The sequence below is a fragment of the Oryx dammah genome, unplaced genomic scaffold (genome assembly GCF_014754425.2).
Source record: "Oryx dammah isolate SB20612 unplaced genomic scaffold, SCBI_Odam_1.1 HiC_scaffold_2, whole genome shotgun sequence".
Lineage (NCBI taxonomy): Eukaryota > Metazoa > Chordata > Mammalia > Artiodactyla > Bovidae > Oryx > Oryx dammah.
The window spans coordinates 102,734,972-102,754,451 of NW_024070186.1; positions in this window are offsets into that span (position 1 = coordinate 102,734,972).

The following is a 19,480-nucleotide window of genomic DNA, read 5'->3' on the forward strand; positions in this document are numbered from 1 at the left end:
AAGCACATCATTTTGTCCCCATAGAAGATTCTGTGCCATGCTCAACTGCTTCATGGGAACAGTAAATGTATTATACTATACCCATCTCACTTTGAGCCACACAAAGTGTCTTCTTTACTGCTCCTTGGAATTATGGGTCTTGCATCTTCATGAATTCTCCTCAAGAATTGGAGGAGGAGGCTTGGTGTTAGAGAGTTACCCTGATCTTGCTGTCCCCTTCCTTGACAAGGTTTGAGTTGTATTTGGACCAGGTTAGAGGCAGGGATCAGGTATTTGAAATAGGGCAAAGATAATTTTTAGAAATCCTCAATTTCTAACTTTGTTTCACATTAAGTTCTTTCTAAAGAATCTTTAATAGTAAACAGTGTAGCCTGGCTCCTCATATATATTCAAATATACCTAAAAGTTTGTTTAGGACAAAAATTTTATGGTCTGAGTCCTTCATGGTTCTTTGCCTTGACTTTTGGCAAACAAGGGTCATTTTTCTATTCTATTTCCCACCTACTGAGACAACAAATGTTGTCCATTAAACAGAATAAATGTTCATAGCATAATAAAAAAAAAGTCATAGTGGTAAAACTGATCAGCTACTGCATACCAACCCACCATATCAGCTTCAAGCACCCGATCCATCTGTCAAGTCTCTACATCTCAGGCATGGCAACAGGCTTCCTCCTTGAAAGCCCACCCAGCCTTTGGGTCACTCTATTAGGGAGTTATTTGTTGTAATGGTCTGAAATCTGTCTGTATATAACTTTCCAAATTATTTAGGAGAAACCAACCAGTCACTTTGGTATTATCACTTTTCTCTAGATTTCTCTTCAGATAATCAGTTCTGTTCATCACTTTAATGACCCAAGGGCAGATCCCAACACCAGCACAGAGATGGAAAATTGACTTTTTGGAACCACACTGTTTTGTGTGGCTTTTCTACCATCTAAATTCTTGCTCCAGATCTCTGCTTCCTGATTAGCAGTATGGGCGATCAGCTCTTTATCAGTATTCCTTATTGTCCAGTGAAAAGAATTCCAAGCCCAGTTGGCCAGTGTGTAATGGAGGTAATTTATCCATCATTGGAATTCAAAAGCTCCATGGGTCATTCATATGAGGCTTTATGATGCTCTGCTTTTTCTGGCTTTGTCTGTGAGCCTCAGTTCACAGTTCACGCTGTTCTGCCTCTGTGCTTTCTCCATACTGGGACTTTGGTCATGTTTCAGCTTCTCTTCAGACTATGCTTCCCCTTGACTTACACAGCCTTTGCTTTGCTGTGACTTCTCTCAGAAAAGATGCTGTTCTTTTTTCTTTTCCTACTTATCCAGTACTATTCTTCAGCATTTCAAATGATACATCCTTGAGTAAATGTCCCCAAAATCCCTAACAAGATTCCTTGTTTGTCTTTTTTCAGAGTCATTGATTTATACTTGTTTGTATAATTATTGATTTCCCCCATTCTACCCTCAGGGTTATCATTCAGCTGGCAAATGGCAGTAGTTGCAAAATAGTTCCTGAATTAATAAACAAAAAGATCATACTTATATGTGAAGCTAAACCTGAGGCCACTGACTCGGTATGTCTTTCTTCACTCTCTCTTTTTATCTTTAAATGTTTCCTTTCCCTCTTTGACTGCAGTGCCTGTTTCGCTGGAAAAATGAAGTGGAATAGAACGTAATAGATGGGTAAATGTGTGTAGTTTTTTTTTTTTTTCCTTAAGGCTAATCACAGGCTATGGTGATGATTATCCTATGGAGTCACCAAGACCTAACTCAATGAACAACATGAATCTATAGGTAAACAGTTTTTCCCAGGGTTTGAGTTGAATATTACAGAGAGGTTGGAAAAATAAAATGGTGAAAAAAAATTTCCAAATGTCATTTATGTTGCTTTGTATTATTTACAGTGTATCTTGTTAAGAATTCTGCCTATTAAAGGGTGAAATGGCAGAATCCTCTCATAGTTGATAGAACAAAACTCTACTCTTTTTCATATTTCCTATCCAAAATGTAACATATCTTTGGATGTCATTATAAATCCTTTGACATATAATTTCCCTTCAGATGTAGCCCACCAGGTTACACAAAATGTTACTGAAATATATCATTTTTCACAGAAATCAGATATGTTAATTTGAACATTTAAAGTAGTCCTAAACAAATTCTTGATTACATCTTTATAACTAGTAATGCTTTCTCCGTATGATTTCTTTCCAATAGCAGTTTTAGAAACCTACCAGGCACAATATTCAGGCAATATTATTCTGACCATTTGTTTCTTTAGAAAGATGATAGTAGACATTTTGTTGGCATGATTTTGAATGATAATCTTGTATATTGGTTACACAAAAAATTAAGCCTGGTAAGTGATGGCAATTTGAATATGAACAGTTTACTGTCAAGCCAATCCAAACTTCATTTTCTACAGTTATAATTAAAGTTGATAAACTCAGGAATAAGATATATGTTTACAGGAAGATGGCTTCAAGAAAGTTAAAAGTAGCTTATTTGGAACTGAGTAACAAAAAATGAGGCAGATATTTTATGTAAGATGCAGACATGCAGATCAGTTGCATTATCAAGAATCCATACAAGTTTAGATATGGAAAACTTTTCTGCAAATAATTCAATTACACAAAAAAGAGTTAAAGACATAAAATCACCACCTGAAGCACTGGCCACTTTAATTTTTTTCCAGTACTGTTCATTTGGGGGAGAGACTTCTTTGGTTTATACTTATGCTTAGCAAAAAATTTATTAAATTTTCATAAAGAAGATACGGCAATTTTTTCAGTGAAAAGACACTATTGAAAATAAGATAGTTGGATTTCAAAATATTGTTACTTGGATTTTTCCTGAAGTAATCTATAAAGGTAGTCTGTGATCCAGCCATGAATTTGGGGGACTTAACTGCATTGCATCATTTTGAAATCCATTCTCCAATTTAATATAAGATGGGCTAGGAAAGGTGAGCAAAGTTATAACCAGTAGTAGGAAAGTGTGTTTTTGGAAGTAAGGGAAAACAGGGAGCTGGAGAGTAGACAGAGAATCAAGATAGTTGCATTGGAAATGCAATACCTACATAAGCTCTAAATTGCTGTTTCTCTCTAGGCAACCCTTCTGAGTCCCTGTTGTGAAAAATGTGAAATTCGTGCAGTACCATTGAATGTCCAACATAATTAACATAACATGGATAATGCAGTGACCTCTTGGTGTAAAATAATTGGTGTCTATACAAATGAAAATTAGTAACTCCCTACATTGCCCTCTGTTCTGATTCAAGTTAGGAAATATATTTTTTTTCTATGTAGGCTAAGACTATCCATTAAATACACACTCTCAGCTTGTTTCCTAATTTGAAAATCATTCAGTATTTTCCAACTACATTCTTCTAAGGCAGAAATATATTTCAACAAAACTAGTGTGATAACAGCTAGTTATACCTTTTTATACTGACTGAAGAGATTTAAATATTAAGGTCACATCAAGTAATTTAAAAATATGTGATTTATTTTGGATCATGAAACATTAAAATGCAGATACTATAGTAGAAAATCAATTATTTTTCTCCAATTTGTTAGGATTTGTTAGGATGAACTTTTGACTGAAGAAGGCATGAGGAAAACCAGACCAATGGTCATGTAGCTCAAAGAAAAAGTTCCTAACCAAATCTAACATGAACTAGGACACAAAGTGATTATGCACAAGTATATTATTCTCAACTGAGTGAAAACCAAGGTTTTTTCCTTTATTATGTAATTGATGTACAATATTATGTTAATTTCAGACGTCAAATAGCTGTATATATTTGCACACATTACAAAATGATCACCACAAGTCTAGTAAACATCTATTCCACATGAAATTGTTACAGTATTATTGACCACATTCCTTGTTACATTAATAATTGCATCCTCGTGACTTAGCTATTTTATAACTGAAGGTCTGTGCCTCTTACTCTCCTTCACCTATTTCTCCCAAACCCCCACCACCCTTCCCTCTGGGAAGCACTTATTTGTCCTCTGTATCTGTAAGTCTGTTTTTTTGTTTTGTTTTTTAGATTCTGCTTAAGTGAAATCATTGTTTCCTTAGCCTACTGCTCTCCACCCGGGTGCCCTTTCCCAATAAAATCTCTTGCTTTGTCAGCACCTGTCTCCTCGGACAATTCATTTCCGAGTGTTAGACAAGAGCCGTTTTGGGCCCTGGAAGGGGTCCACCTTCCTGCAACAAATGGTGACTCTGGTGGGATTCTTCTTCACTGAGATTGACATCCTGACCACTTGGGGTACTCAGGGGCCAGCTTGCCTGCCAATGGACCAGACCCAGTGACTGCAACTGGGACCCTTTTGTCCCTGGTCTCCTCCTGATGCGGACAACTGGCCAGAGTGCCCCGACTGGTAAGGAACAAGAGACTTTATTGACCTCTCTCCCCTTCCCTCTCTCTTTCCTCTCCTTAACCCTTCCTATCCTTCCCTGTTTTTCTAGTTCCCCGGACCTGGATGCAGGAATCTGGTCGAAGGGCCCTCAGCCTGAGCTGAGGATTGGAGACTGATCACCTCCTCTTGGCAGAGAACTCGAATTCTGGTTCTGGTCTGGTCTGATTTCTGGTGGGGCCGAGTTCCAGTCCTCCCTTCTCTGGAGGCCCAGGGAAAAGTCCCATAACACCTGGGTATCTGTAGGTGGCAGGAGACGTCTGTAAGGCCACCCCTTTCGCCACCCCCCTCCAACCCTGTCTCCTCCCCCTTCTTTCAACCTGGCTTTCTTTCCTCCCTTGAAATCTTTGATGTTAGTACTTGGATCTGAAGTTCTGTGTCTCTATAAGAGGTTTTCTGAGAGACTGTATTCTTATATTTAAGGGCTTCCTTGGTGGTGCAGAGGTTAAAGCGTCTGCCTACAATGTGGGAGACCTGGGTTTGATCCCTGGGTCAGGAAGATCCCCTGGAGAAGGAAATGGCAACCCACTCCAGTATTCTTGCCTGGAGAATCCCATGGATAGAGGAGCTTGGTGGGCTACAGTCCACGGGTCGCAAAGAGTCGGACACAACTGAACCACTTCACTTTAAGTGAAATCACATGGTATTTGTCTTTGACTTATTTCACTTAGTATAAAACCCCCTTGATCTACCATGTTGTCACAAATGGCAAGATTTCTTTTCTTAATGGCTGGGTAATACTCCATTGTACTATGGATCCTTGAACAATATGGGTTAGAACTGTGCAAATCCACTTATACACTTTTTTCATTGCCAAATGCATACTTCAGTACTACACAATCTATGGTTGACTAAATATGTGGATATAGAACCAAGAATACTGAGGGACAACTGAAGTTAGGGTCAGCACCCTTAACCCTCATGTTGTTCTAGGATCAGCTGTGTGTGTATGTATGTATATGTATATATATACACATTTTTTTATTAATATCAATGGATACAGGTTGCTTGCTTATCTTAGTTATTAATAATACAGCAATGAACATTGGGGTGTATATATCTTTTCAAATGAGTTTTTTATTATAAGCAAACATACAGAATTGAATGCTGAATCATATAGTATTTTTAATTTTTGAGGAGCCTCTATACTGTTTCTCATAGTGGCTGCACTAATTTACAATCCCACTAACAGTGCATGAGGGTTCTCTTTTCTACACATTCCCTTTGTTTCATTTTTTTCAGTCACTTCTTTAGAAGGCAGGAGCAGCAGCCACCATCCCAGGTAGGGCTGGATATCCCTTAAATGTATGCGCTGAAATAAAGTTGCATCTACATTTATCTAACCACAGACCCCACTGAGCCTACTGCCCAGTGAATTCTCCAGATAGGAAGATAAGTCCATGAGGCTATTTGCTGCTAGAAGAGTAGAACTGATGAAGTGGGCAGAAACAGAAAGAGATATTCATTGCTAATGCTAATGCTAAATCACTTCAGTCGTGCCCGACTCTGTGCGACCCCATAGACAGCAGCCCACCAGGCTCCCCCGTCCCTGGGATTCTCCAGGCAAGAACGCTGGAGTGGGTTGCCATCTCCTTCTCCAGTGCATGAAAATGAAAAGTGAAAGTGAAGTCGTTCAGTCGTGTCCGACCCTCAGCAATCCCATGGACTGTAGCCCACCAGGCTCCTCCGTCCTTGGGATTTTCCAGGCAAGAGTACCGGAGTGGGGTGCCTTTGCCTTCTCCAGATATTCATTAGTTTGTTTAATTCATAAAATATCTATTGTAGACCCCTTGTCTGTTGGACTCAGACTACAGACATAAGAGGAAATAAAACCAGATGTGGACCATGCCTTCTTTGAGCTTCCATGCCAGTAGGAGTTACTAACCAAATAAATTACATTAGGAATATAAAACCACAAGTCTTGAGAAGCACTGTGAAGGAAAGCAAGGACAATTCAACTCAGCATTTTACAAACAATGGTAATTCAATTATTCAGTGGATGTGAAGGGTTTTCGTTACACTTTAAGAGTAGCTTTTGAGATCTTGGAAGGGGGTTACGTCATTGCCTTTCCTTGTTTCTTTGAAAGATGTGTGTTGAATTGTGTGAAAGTACACGGAGGTGAAATTATGTAGATTTGCTATTAATGTTATCTGGAAGAAAAAAAAATTCTCTGGAAATAAATATTTTCATTTTATTCTAAACTAATCAGTCACTACTTGTGCGGGCACAGCATAACTTCTCAAACCTTGGAATCAGATTCAATACCATATTTAATGTTTCCATATTGATTTTCACATAGCAACTTGTTTTTGGTTCAACTTTTATTTCTAGATAATTATAGATTCACATGCAGTTGTAAGAAAAAAAAATGCAACTTTTTCTGTACCATTACTCAGTTTCTTTAATGGTAACATCTTGTACAACTGTAGTGTAATATCACACCAAGACACTGACACGACAGTCAAGTACAGAATGTTTGCCTGACCACAGGATCGCTCACCTTGCACTTTCATAGCCCCATCTTCTTTCCTCCTCCCTCCATCCCCCCAAACTCCAGTAACCACTAACATTCATTTCTTTAAATTTGGTATTTCAAGAATAAAACAAACGAACCGTATATGTAACACTTTTGAGCTGGCTTTTTAAGCTCAGCAGAATTCTCTGGAGATGCATTCAGGTTATTGTGTGTGTCAAGAGTTTCCTTTGTATTGCTGAGGACTATCCTGGTGGCTCAGTGACAAAGAATCTGCCCGCAGTGCAGAAGACCCAGGTTCGATCCCTGGGTCAGGAAGATCTCCTGGAGAAGGAAATGGCAACCCACTCCAGTATTCTTGCCTGGGAAATCCCATGGACAGAGGAACCTGGCAGGCTACAGCCCATAGGGTTGCAAAGAGTCAGACAGTACTGAAGAGACTGAGCACGTACATTCCGGAGTATGGACATATTACAGTTTGTTTAACCATCTGAGTTGTTTCTGGATCTTAAACATTATGTAATAAAGCTGCTAGCTATAAATATTTACATACAGTTCTAGGATAAATGAGCTTCCCTGGTGGCTCAGAGGTTAAACATTTACCTGCAATGCAGGAGACTTGGGTTCCTTCCCTGAGTTGGGAAGATCCCCTGGAGAAGGAAATGGCAACCCACTCCAGTATTCTTGCCTGGAGAATCCCATGGACAGAGGAGCCTGGTGGGCTACAGTCCACGGGGTCACAAAGAGTCGGACACTACTGAGCGACTTCACTTCACTTCTAGGATAAATATCCAAAAGCGATTGTTGGTTCATACAGTAATTGTTTTAGGTTTTTTTTTTTTTTTTTTTAAAGGAATTGCCATATTGTTTTCCAGAGTAGCTGTTCCATTTTACATTCCCTCCAGCAACACGTGAATAATCCAGTTTTCCCACATTCTCACCAGTTTGTAGTTCACCACTATTTTTTATTAAGCCATTCTGATATGTAGTAATATCTTATTATATTTTTTTCCCTTTTCTAATGGACTAGATTTATTAATTTATTTAAGGCAATTAGCATATTAGTTCTCCGGCCAAAGGATTTGTAAAACATTACACCAAAAGGAGCAAACAGGCAGTGAAAAACAGCCCCTCCTGACACGCCCCAGCCCAGTCACCTGGGTGCATGCCTCTCCCCGAGAAGCCCAGGAGGAGCAAGGCTCCATCCTTCGGTCTCCCGTCTTCCCGGAGCTATGCCGGAGAGGCTGGCCCAGACTCGGACACTGAGGTCTACACACGGCCTACAGCAGGTCTAGGGCACGGAGGGAGTGGCGCAGCCCTGGTGAGGACCGAGCCCGGCACCATGAATAAGTCAAATTAACAAAGCCCTAAAATCACTAGCAACAGCATCACTGTGCCCCGCCAGAGGCGGCAGCGACCAAAATGTAGTGCCTGGAATACAGAGGAGACCCCACTCCTTACCAACCACCAGGAGGAATACAAAGCAATGTCATTTACTGCTTTAAGGGACAAGGCAATAGTCCTGTGAGAGGACTGACTTCCTCATAGCTTTGCGTTTCCCTAATGGTTAAGGGTTGAACATCTTTTCATGTGCTTATTTGTCGTCTGTATATCCTATCTAGTGGAATGTCTTCTGCCTATTTTCCAATTGGATTTTTTTTTAATAGTTGAATTTTGAGCTTTCTTTGTATATTCTAGATACTCATCTTTCGTCATGTGTATTTTACAAACACTTTGTAGACTATTTCTTTTTAATAGGATCTTTCATAGTCCAAAGTTTTTGTTAGATAAAACTAACATCAATTTTTCCTTTTATGATCAGTACTTTTGGTGTCATTGAAGAATTCTTTGACTAACTCTATAGCCTAAACATTTTCTCCTATGATTTTTTTTTCTAATGGTTTATAGCATTTAACATTTAAGTCTTATCTGTTTTGAATTAATTTTACATACGATGAGATTTGAGTCAAAGTTCATCTTTGTGCCTACAGATGTCTGTTTGCTCTGGCATGTTTAATTGAAATGGCTGTGTTTCCTGTACTGAATTGCTTTTACAACTTTATCAAAAAAATAATTGGATATATTTTGGGTTCCCTATATGTGAGTCTATTTTGAGTAACCTATATGTCTTGAAATTAAGTAAAATGATTGCAGTCCCTTCATCTTTTCCAAAATTGTTCCAAATATAGTAATAGCTGTAGAAATATTTAATTTTGTATAAATTTTAGAACATACTTTTTTATATCTAAAAATATTACAGAGGTCTTTATTTTCCTCATGAACATAGAAACAAAAACCTTGGTAAAATATTAACCAATAGAGTTTGGCAACATAGTAAAAAAAATGATAAACCATGAACAAGCATAGTTTACTTCAGGAGTGACATTTGTCCAGTGTTCAAAAAAAATCAATATAATTCACCCTGTTAAGAGGCTGAAGAAAAATGATCATATAATCATGAGATTGTATCATTGATGCAGAGAAGACATTTGACAAAATTCAACACATAATAATGACATGAATGTCTTTGGGTTTATCCTGTTTTGGGGTTGGTCCATTTTTTGATCATGTAGATTTGTGTCTTGCTAAATTTGGGAAATTTTCTTCAAGTACTTTTTCAGCTCTGGGTTTTTACTCCTTTTCCATGGACACACCAATGATATTAATGTTAGATTCTGTTATAATCCTACAGATCCCTGATACTCTATTTTTTTTGTTGTTTATTTTCTATTTTTTGTTCAAAAAGTCCTGGGTAATTTCTATTCTTCAGTCTTTAGTTCACTGATTCTTTTTCCTGTCCTATCCATTCGACTATTGAGCCCATCTGCTGAGGTTTCATTTTAAGGCTTGTATTTCTCAATTCTAAAATTTCTCTTTGGTTCTTTGTCTTCTATTTCTTTGCTAAGACTGTGTTTTCATTTGCTTTAAGCATGCTCATAATTTCTCACTGAAGGTTTTTTAAAATCATGGCTGTTCTAAAATCTTTTCATTGTAACACTTGTCATCTCAGTGTTGGCACCTATTAATTGTCTTGTTTATTTGAGTGGTCTCATTACTGCTGGGCAATGCTGAGGGTCCTGTCTCTCCACTAAGCCTCCTCTGATGCCCTTGCCTCTATCAAGTGATGAGAAGGGCTCCCTTAAAATGGCTGGGTGAAAGGTGGAAGTCCAGGTTCTCCATATGACTTCCACTGACACTTCAGGATGGAGACCTCACAGTGTAGCGGGTGGCAGGGGGATGAAAATCCTGGGTCTCTAGTGGCTTCTTTGACACCACCCTAGTAGGGATTTGGGAATATCTCTTACAGCATCAAGAGTGTGGAAGTCTAGGCTTCTCTCTCAGTCTTCGCTTGCATGATTGGAGGTGGGGCTGCAGTTTTCTCTATGGTATTTGACTGGAGCTGAGAAGTTATTGTCTAAAAGTTTTTGTTTTGTTAGGTGGCCTCTTTCCTGGCCCTTTAGCTGTAGAGAGTAAGCTTTTTTGTTTGTTTGAGCTCATTGGCATTTTCAGGTTGCTTGGCTTCTTTAGTTCCAAATAGGCAAATTCTGGGAGATGGTGAGGAACAGGAAGGCCTGGATTGTTGAAGTCCATGGGGTAGCAAAGAGTTGAACACAACTTGGCAACTGATCAATAACATGGGACATATGAGATAAAAAGAAAACCCAGAGAACTCATTACTCTGTTTCTTGGATGCTAGGTTTCTAGCTGGTTTGCTGCTTCCCTCAGTCTCTCAAATTCTTCTGTTTGTCTTATATCATGCTCAGGGGTTTTAATTGTCCTTAGTGGGAGAAATAGGAAAATTATTTATATTCTGTCTTCCTGGAAGCAGATGTCATTTTTTTCAATTAGTGCATTTTCATTCAACAAATGCTTTCCTGAGTTTCATACATAGGCAGATCTAGAAAACTCAGAAAGGAACATGAACACTCTCAAAATACACACCCAGAATCCAAGAAGTGTTCATTGCTGCTACCACTGTGGCTCAAACCATCATCTCCCATCAGAATTATTGCGATTATCTCAAGGTTACTCTCCCCTTGACTGCCTACTATTAAATCTAATACAGCAACTGGGGAGACTCTAGTAAAACATAGACTAATCACTGTGCTCAAAATCTTTCAAGGGTTCCCTATCACCAGAGCCAAATTCCAATGGCCTATATGGTCCCATGCATTCTCCTTCCCTCCCCCTCCATTTACCTCTGACTCCTTTCCTCCTGGTCTCCCCTTATTCACTCCGTTGCTGCCACAGTGGCCATCACAGCTAGACTGCTCACATGCTGGACTCAGTTTCTTTCACTGGGAACATTCTTGCCCCAGCTCTCCTCATGAGTAGCTCTTTTACCTCCTGCAAATCCCAGATGTTACCTTCTTAGGCCTGTCTTGACTACCACACTTAAAACTGTAACTACCCATCACTTCCTCTCCCCATTATATTCCTCTTTTTGCTCTATTTTCTCTGCAGTTTTCCTTCTAATAGATCAGACTATTTACTAATTTGTTTATTCTCCCCAGTAAAATATAAGCCCCATGAGAGACATGGTGTCTTGTCTGCTATTTAACTGCTGCACTGTCCACATTAAGAACAGTGTCTAGCATATACTAAGTGCTTGATAAATAGCTGCTGAATGAATAAATGACCTATGTGTCCAAGTTTCAGTGAGACAAATATCTTCATGACCCAGCAAATTGCTCTAATGGTCCTATTGATGGGAGCTCTGGTGATACAAAAGGAACTCTAGTCAACCCTCCTTTAGAGCACTTATATATAGATCCATGTTCTAGTGTTCCATCACTGTGTCTCTCAGGTCCTCCCTTTGTTTCTTACTATCTGTCTCATTCTAGACCCACTACAAATTTTTTTCAGTCATTACAAGCCTAAAAGAATAACAAGATTGACTTCGGTCCAGTGATGTTGTCATCACACCTTAGCTTAAAATAATCCTTATAACAGATCACGTTATAGGTTAGTGGCCAGGGCCTACCCTTGGGTCAGTTGTGGGTCAAGTGGTATAGTATGTGACCACCTCAGCCGGATAAATTGCGTTGGGCAGTTCTCTCAAAAGCAGCAAGCGGGCAAGGCAGAGGCCCAGAGAGGAGTAGATTCTTTTCTCATATGCTGAACCACTCTGTCGATTTACAAAAATGTGTACAAATTTAAAATCCTTAAATTCTTTCCTTGACTATTATACCTGTGTACAGGTTAGCCCACACATTAGAGAAAAGAAAACCAGATTATAATTCTGCATTTATCAAAGAGCTCTCTGACCTCTTCGACATTCTGTCTGGTAGAGGACTTTGCCCTTTGAAGAACTTAAGAATCTATGTGCAAGAAATAACAAATAGTTTAATTTAACTCAACTTTTATTTTTGAAAGGAAGTTGAATTTCAATACAAAACAAACAGAAGAAGGCTTTCCTCTTGAGTTTATGCACTGTCAGAAAAGTGACAACACTCTTTGCTTTGCAGTATATCCTGGAGGGATCCCATAAAACCCTTGAGAGTTACTGGGGGAGGGCGGTGCCATGTTTCAGATCTGTGGCTCCACTACAGTGCTTTTTTGAGCTCTCTGAGCTCTTTGGAAGCATACATAAATAAAGTAGAAATGTCAGAACCAAGTGCTGGGAAGCATGATAGGTAAGGGACGGCAGTCTGGAGTCAGTGTGGATTTGGAATTTTTGGTTAAGAATTCTTTTCTGGCTCTACTTGGGCAAAAACTGTTTCTAACACACAGGGCAAAATTAGGCTCAGTGTAAAATCTCTCACATTTTATGTAATATGAAAATACTTCATATACAAACTGTGCTGTGACAAGCAGCTTTCAAAACACAACAAAAAGATTAAAAAAATATTAAACATATTTTCTTTCCCAGGAAATTTCTATCACCTCCAACAGCTGTTGGTTGGTATGCTGTTTGGTGGGTTTCTTCCCTACTGTCATACCTAATGATGAAAGGAAAAAGCTATTATGAATAAATCATGATAAAATTATTAAAGCCCAAAGAACCAATGGAATGATTTAATGAATATATTTTAGTTTTTGGAAAATGGGGCTAGTTTCAAATTTAAGAGACTTATGTTTTCACTTCAGAATCTTTTCATTTTCCTTATTGAACACAAGATACTAATTATTAAGCAAACATTTATTTACTTTTAACTCAACAACCAACTGATTTTGAAAGTAGACTCAGAGTTTGCCTTTTGTTGATGACACATAAGAAGGTGCTATTAAGCAAAATGCACATACAAATATCTGCTTCTGCTCTCCTATCTTATGGAACACTCCTTTATAATTGAGTAAGCTTTAATTACCCTGATTAGAATGCAACATTACCCAAATTGAAAGGAGGTAGATTAAATAGTAGCATGTCTGAGCTTACATGAATTATCTTCTGATGACATTAGAATGACAAGTGATTACCATGCTTTTTTCATCTTCATTTGCCCAATTATTGTTGTTTAATTATCCTACTTAGAAAGTAAGGCCAATAAAATTTTCAAGACAGAAATTTGTATCACCTTTGTACAGCTTTATATTAATAAACAGCAACCAATAAAATAATCAGCGCACAAAAATGTTACATTTAAAAAGTCAATTTTATGATATTGCTTTGTTAGCATTTAGTACACTTACTGTCGGGGCCATCGGAGGCAAGGACAATTATTAAACAAAAGCTTTGAAAGAAGTTGCGTTCCATATTTTTGCCTTTCTGCCTTTTCTCTGGCTATAGTGCTGTGATTTATTTCTGCAAGAGAAACCCTGTTCATTTGGGTTAGTGTGTCTGAGTAGATCAGACTCTGAAACAAAAGTTAAATTGCTTTTATTGTGAGAATCAAATTAATTCTGGCTTCATTCCTTCAGTTGTTAAAACTGTGCGAAATTCAGCCTGGAATGTTTTTGGAAACCCCTCCACTTCTTTAGAGGGAGTCTTTCATATTGTCTGAACAAGAGGTCCTGCTACCATCTTTGCTCCTGCTGCCTGCAGCTATTGACCTGTTTCTCATAGGAGTCCTCTCCCTGTTCTGTCTCAGAAATCTTTAACACCACTCTCAAGTGTGTCTGATTCAGAGCCTGCTTCCAGGGACATTTCACAGCCAACACCAAATATGGGGCCCCAAGAGTAAGGAAGACATGTATATCTGCGCTTTGAACATACCCCCTAAAACCCGCCATCTCCCACATGCCTGCAAAAGCCCTCTGTCTTTTTCTCCTCTCTCTCTCTCTCCCCTCCTTCCTTTCTTCCTCCTCCTTGACCACTTGCCTCATTTTTTGGTGTGCTTCATGTCCCAGGAACAACTTCTCTCCCCATCTTTATTCTCCTTCAAAAACATTTTGGCTATTCTTGGCATCTACATTTCTATATAAATATTAGAATCAGCCTTTAACTTTCACAAAAGAGCCTGTTGGAATTTGGATGGAATTACACTGTGGCTCAAACAGTAAAAAATCTCCCTGCAATGTGGGAGACGAGGTTCAGGCCATGGGTCAGGAAGATCCCCTGGAGTAGGAAATGGCAACCCACTCCAGTACTCTTGCCTAGAGAATTCCATGGACAGAGGAGCCTGACAGACTCCAGCCCATGGGTTCACAAAAGAATAGGATATGACTGAGCAACTAACACTGATAGATCTCTATTTATACGAATATAAGTAAATGTAAAATATGCATATTTTTATTCCTCCAGCCTTGACTGACTCACACAAAAGGCAGCATACATTATACACTATTACAGACTTAAAAATTTTTTTTTTACCTATACCCTGAAAGCTTTTTATATCAATGCACAATGTGTCTTCATTCTTCTATATAGTGGCATAGTATTCTATTTAGTGACTATATCAGAATTCACTTTAAAAATTCATATTGCTTTCAGACTTTTGCTATTGCAAATACTGCAATAAATTTTGTGTAGAAATATAATTGAAAAGATATACTAATATGTCCTAATGTACCTGTAGAATGAATGCTTTAAAATGGGAGTGCTATAGCAAAGGACAAATGAATTTGTAATTTTTAAATATATTGCCAAATTGCCCTCCATTGTGTACTGTATTATATTCTTTGCAAGTAGAGAAGGAGAGTACCTGGGCTTCCCCGGTGGCTCAGACGGTAAACAATCTGGCTGCAATGTGGGGGACCAGAGTTTGATTTCTGGGTCAGAAAGATCCCCTGGAGCAGGGAATGGCTACCCACTCTAATATTCTTGCTTGAGGAATATCATGGGCAGAGGAGCCAGGTGGGCTACAGTCCATGGGATCACAAAGACTTAGACACAACTGAGCGACTAACACATATACAGGAGAATATCTGTTTCCACTAGGAAGATTGTAAAGTATTGAGCCAAATTTTGTAACAATTTTAGAATATTTTAGTTTTTCTCTTCTTTTCTTTAGTTTTGGTAAATTTGTATTTTTCTAGAAATTTATGCATTTTGTCTAAATGTCTATTCATTTCTGTATACATTTGTTAGTAAGATTCTAACTCAGTTCAGTTCACTGGCTCAGTTGTGTCCTACTCTTTGTAACCCTATGGACTGCAGCACACCAGGCTTCCCTGTCCATCACCAACTCCCGAAGCTTACTCAAACTCATGTGCTTCGAGTTGGTGATGCCATCCAAAAGTCTCATCCTCTGTCGTCCCCTTCTCCTCCTGCCTTCAATCCTTCCCAGCATCAGGGTCTTTTCAAACAAGTCAGTTCTTCGCATCAGGTGCCCAAAGTGTTGGAGTTTCAGCTCCAGCATCAATGAATATTCAGGACTGATTTCCTTTAGGATGGACTGGTTGGATCTTCTAACAGTATAACGGACTCCCAAGAGTCTTCTCCAACACCACAGTTCAAAAGCATCAATTCTTCTGTGCTCAGCTTTCTTTATAGTCCCACTCTCACATCCATACATGACTACTGGAAAAACCATGGCTTTGATTAGACAGACCTTTTTTGGCAAAGTAATGTCTCTGCTTTTTACTATGCTGTCTAGGTGGATCATAACTTTTCCTCCAGGGAGCAAGCGTCTTTCAATTTCATGGCTGCAGTCACCATCTGCAGTGAATTTGGAGCCCCCAAAAATGAAGTCTGTCACTGTTTCCACATCTATTTGCCATGAAGTGAAAGGACCAGATTCCATGATTTTAGTTTTCTGAATGTTGAGTTCTAAGCCAATTTTTTCCACTCTCCTCTTTCACTTTCATCAAGAGGCTCTTTAGTACTTCTTTCCTTTCTGCCATAAGGGTGGTGTCATCTGCATATCTGAGGTTACTGATATTTCTCCTAGCCATCCTGATTCCAGCTTGTGTTTCATCCAGCCAGGCAATTTGCATGATGTACTCTGCATATAAGTTAAATAAGAAGAGTGACAATATACAGCCTTGACTTACTCCTTTCCCAATTTGAAACCAGTCTGTCGTTCCATGTCCAGTTCTAACTGTTGTTTCTTGGCCTGCATACAGGTTTCTCAGGAGGCAGGTAAGGTGGTCTGGTATTCCCATCTCTTTCAGAATTTTCCACTGTTTGTTGTGATATACATAGTCAAAGGCTTTGGCATAGTCAATAAAGAAGAAGTAAATGTTTTCTGGACTCTCTTGCTTTTTCGATGATCCAGAGGATATTGGCAGCTTGATCTCCGGTTCCTCTGCCTTTTCTAAATCCAGCTTGAACACCTGGAAGTTCATGGTTCACATACTGTTGAAGTCTGGCTTGGAGAATTTTGAGCATTACTTTGCTAGCATGTGAGGTGAGTGCAATTGTATGGTAGTTTGAACTGTGGTGTTGGAGAAGACTCTTGAGAGTCTGTTGCTCTGCAAGGAGATCCAACCAGTTCATTGTAAAGGAAATCAGTCCTGAGTATTCATTGGAAGTACTGATGCTAAAGCTGAAACTCCAATCCTCTGGCCACCTGATATGAAAGCTGACTCATTGGAAAAGACCCTGATACTGGGAAAGATTGAAGGCAAGAGGAAACGGGGATGCCAGAGGATGAGATGGTTGGATGGCATCACCGACACAATGGACATGAGTTTGAGTAGGCTCCAGGAGTTGGTGATGGACAGGGAAGCCTGACGTGCTGTAGTCCATGGGTTCACAAACAGTCTGACACAACTGAGCAACTGAACTGAACTTGAAGATTCTTTGGCATTGCCCTTCTTTGGGATTGGAATGAAAACTGACCTTTTCCAGTCCTGTGGTCACTGCTGACTTTCCAAATTTGCTGGCATATTCAGTGTATCACTTTCCCAGCATCATCTTTTAGGATTTGAAATGGCTCAGTGGGAATTCCATTACCTCCATTAGCTTTGTTCATAGTGATGCTTCCTAAGGCCCACTTGACTTGGCATTCCAGAATGTCTCACTCTAGGTGAGTGATCACACCATCGTGGTTATCTGGGTCATGAAGATCTTTTTTATATAGTTCTTCTGGGTACTCTTGCCACCTCTTAATATCTTCTGCTTCTGTTAGGTCCCTACCATTTCTGTCCTTTATTGTGCCCATCTTTGCATGAAATTTTCCCTTGGTATCTCTAATTTTCTTGAAGAGATCTCTAGTCTTTCCCATTCTATTGTTTTCCTCTATTTCTTTGCATTGATCGCTGAGGAAGGCTTTCTTATCTCTCCTTGCTATTCTTTGGAACTCTGCATTCAAATGGGTATATCTTTCCTTTTCTCCTTCGCCTTTAGCTTGTCTTCTTTTCTTGGGTATTTTTAAGGCCTCCTCAGACAACCATTTGGCATTTTTGCATTACTTTTTCTTGGGGATGGTCTTTATCTCTGCCTCTTGTACAATGTCACGAACCCTCTGTCCATAGTTCTTCAGGCACTCTGTCTATCAGATCTAATCCCTTTAATCTGTTTGTCACTTCCACTGTATAATCATAAGGGATTTGATTTAGGTCATACCTGAGTGGTCTAGTGTTTTTCCTTTCTTTCTTCAATTTAAGTCTGGATTTGGCAATAAGGAGTTCATGATCTGAGCCACAGTTAGCTCCGGGTCTTGTTTTTTGCTGACTGTATAGAGCTTCTCCATCTTTGGCTGCAAAGAATATAATCAGTCTGATTGCAGTATTGACCATCTGGTGATGTCCATATGTAGAATCTTCTCTTCTTTTGTTGAAAGAGAGTGTTTTCTATGACCAGTGTGTTCTCTTGGCAAAACTCTGTTAGCCTTGGACCTGCTTCATTTTGTACTCCAAGGCCAAATTTGCCTATTACTCCAGGTATCTCTTGATATCCTGCTTTTGCATTCCAGTCCACTATAATGAAAAGGGCATCTTTTGGGGTGTTAGACCATACAACTTCAGCTTCTTCAGCATTACTGTTTGGGGCATAGACTTGGATTACTGTGCTATTGAGTGGTTTGCCTTGGAAACGAACAGAAATCATTCTGTAGTTTTTGAGATTGCATTCAAGAGTCTTTTGTTTGCTATGATGTTTACTCTATTTCTTCTAAGGGATTCTTGCCCACAGTAGTAGATATAATGGTTGTCTGAGTTAAATTCACCCATTCCAGTACATTTTAATTCTCTGATTCCTAAACTGTCAATGTTCACTCTTGCCATCTCCTGTTTGACCACTTCCAATTTGCCTTGATTCAAGGACCTAACATTCTAGGTTCCTATGCAACATTGCTGTTTACAGCATCGGACTTTACTTCCATCACCAGTCACAGCCATAACTGGGTGTTGCTTTTGCTTTGGCTCCATCTCTTCATTCTTTCTGGAGTTATTTCTCCCCTCTTCTCCAGTAGCATATTGGGCACCTACTGACCTGGGTATTTCATCTTTCAATGTCCTGTCTTTTTGCCTTTTCTTACTATTCATGGGGTTTCCAAAGGCAAGAATACTGAAGCGGTTTGCCATACCCTTCTCTAGCGGATCACATTTTGTCAGAAATCTCCACCATGACCACCATCTTGGGTGGCCTTACATGGCATGGCTCATAGTTTCATTGAGTTAGACAAGCCTGTGGTCCATGTGATCAGTTTGTTTAGTTTTCTGTGATTGTGGTTTTCATTCTGTCTGCCCTCTGATGGAGAAGGGGTTTATGGAAGCTTCCTGATTGGAGAGACGGACTGAGGGGGAAACAGGGTCTTGTTCTGATGGGCGGGGCCATGCTCAGTTCAGTTCAGTCGCTCAGTCGTGTCCGACTCTTTGTGACCCCATGAATCGCAGCACGCTAGGCCTCCCTGTCCATCACCAACTCCCGGAGTTCACTCAGACTCGCTTCCATCGAGTCAGTGATGCCATCCAGCCATCTCATCCTCTGCCGTCCCCTTCTCCTCCTGCCCCCAATCCCTCCCAGCATCAAAGTCTTTTCCAATGAGTCAACTCTTCCCATGAGGTGGCCAAAGTACTGGAGTTTCAGCTTCAGCATCATTCCTTCCAAAGAAATCCCAGGGTTGATCTCCTTCAGAATGGACTGGTTGGATCTCCTTGCAGTCCAAGGGACTCTCAAGAGTCTTCTCCAACACCACAATTCAAAAGCATCAATTCTTCAGCACTCAGCCTTCTTCACAGTCCAACTCTCACAACCATACATGACCACAGGAAAAACCATAGCCTTGACTAGACGGACCTTAGTCAGCAAAGTAAT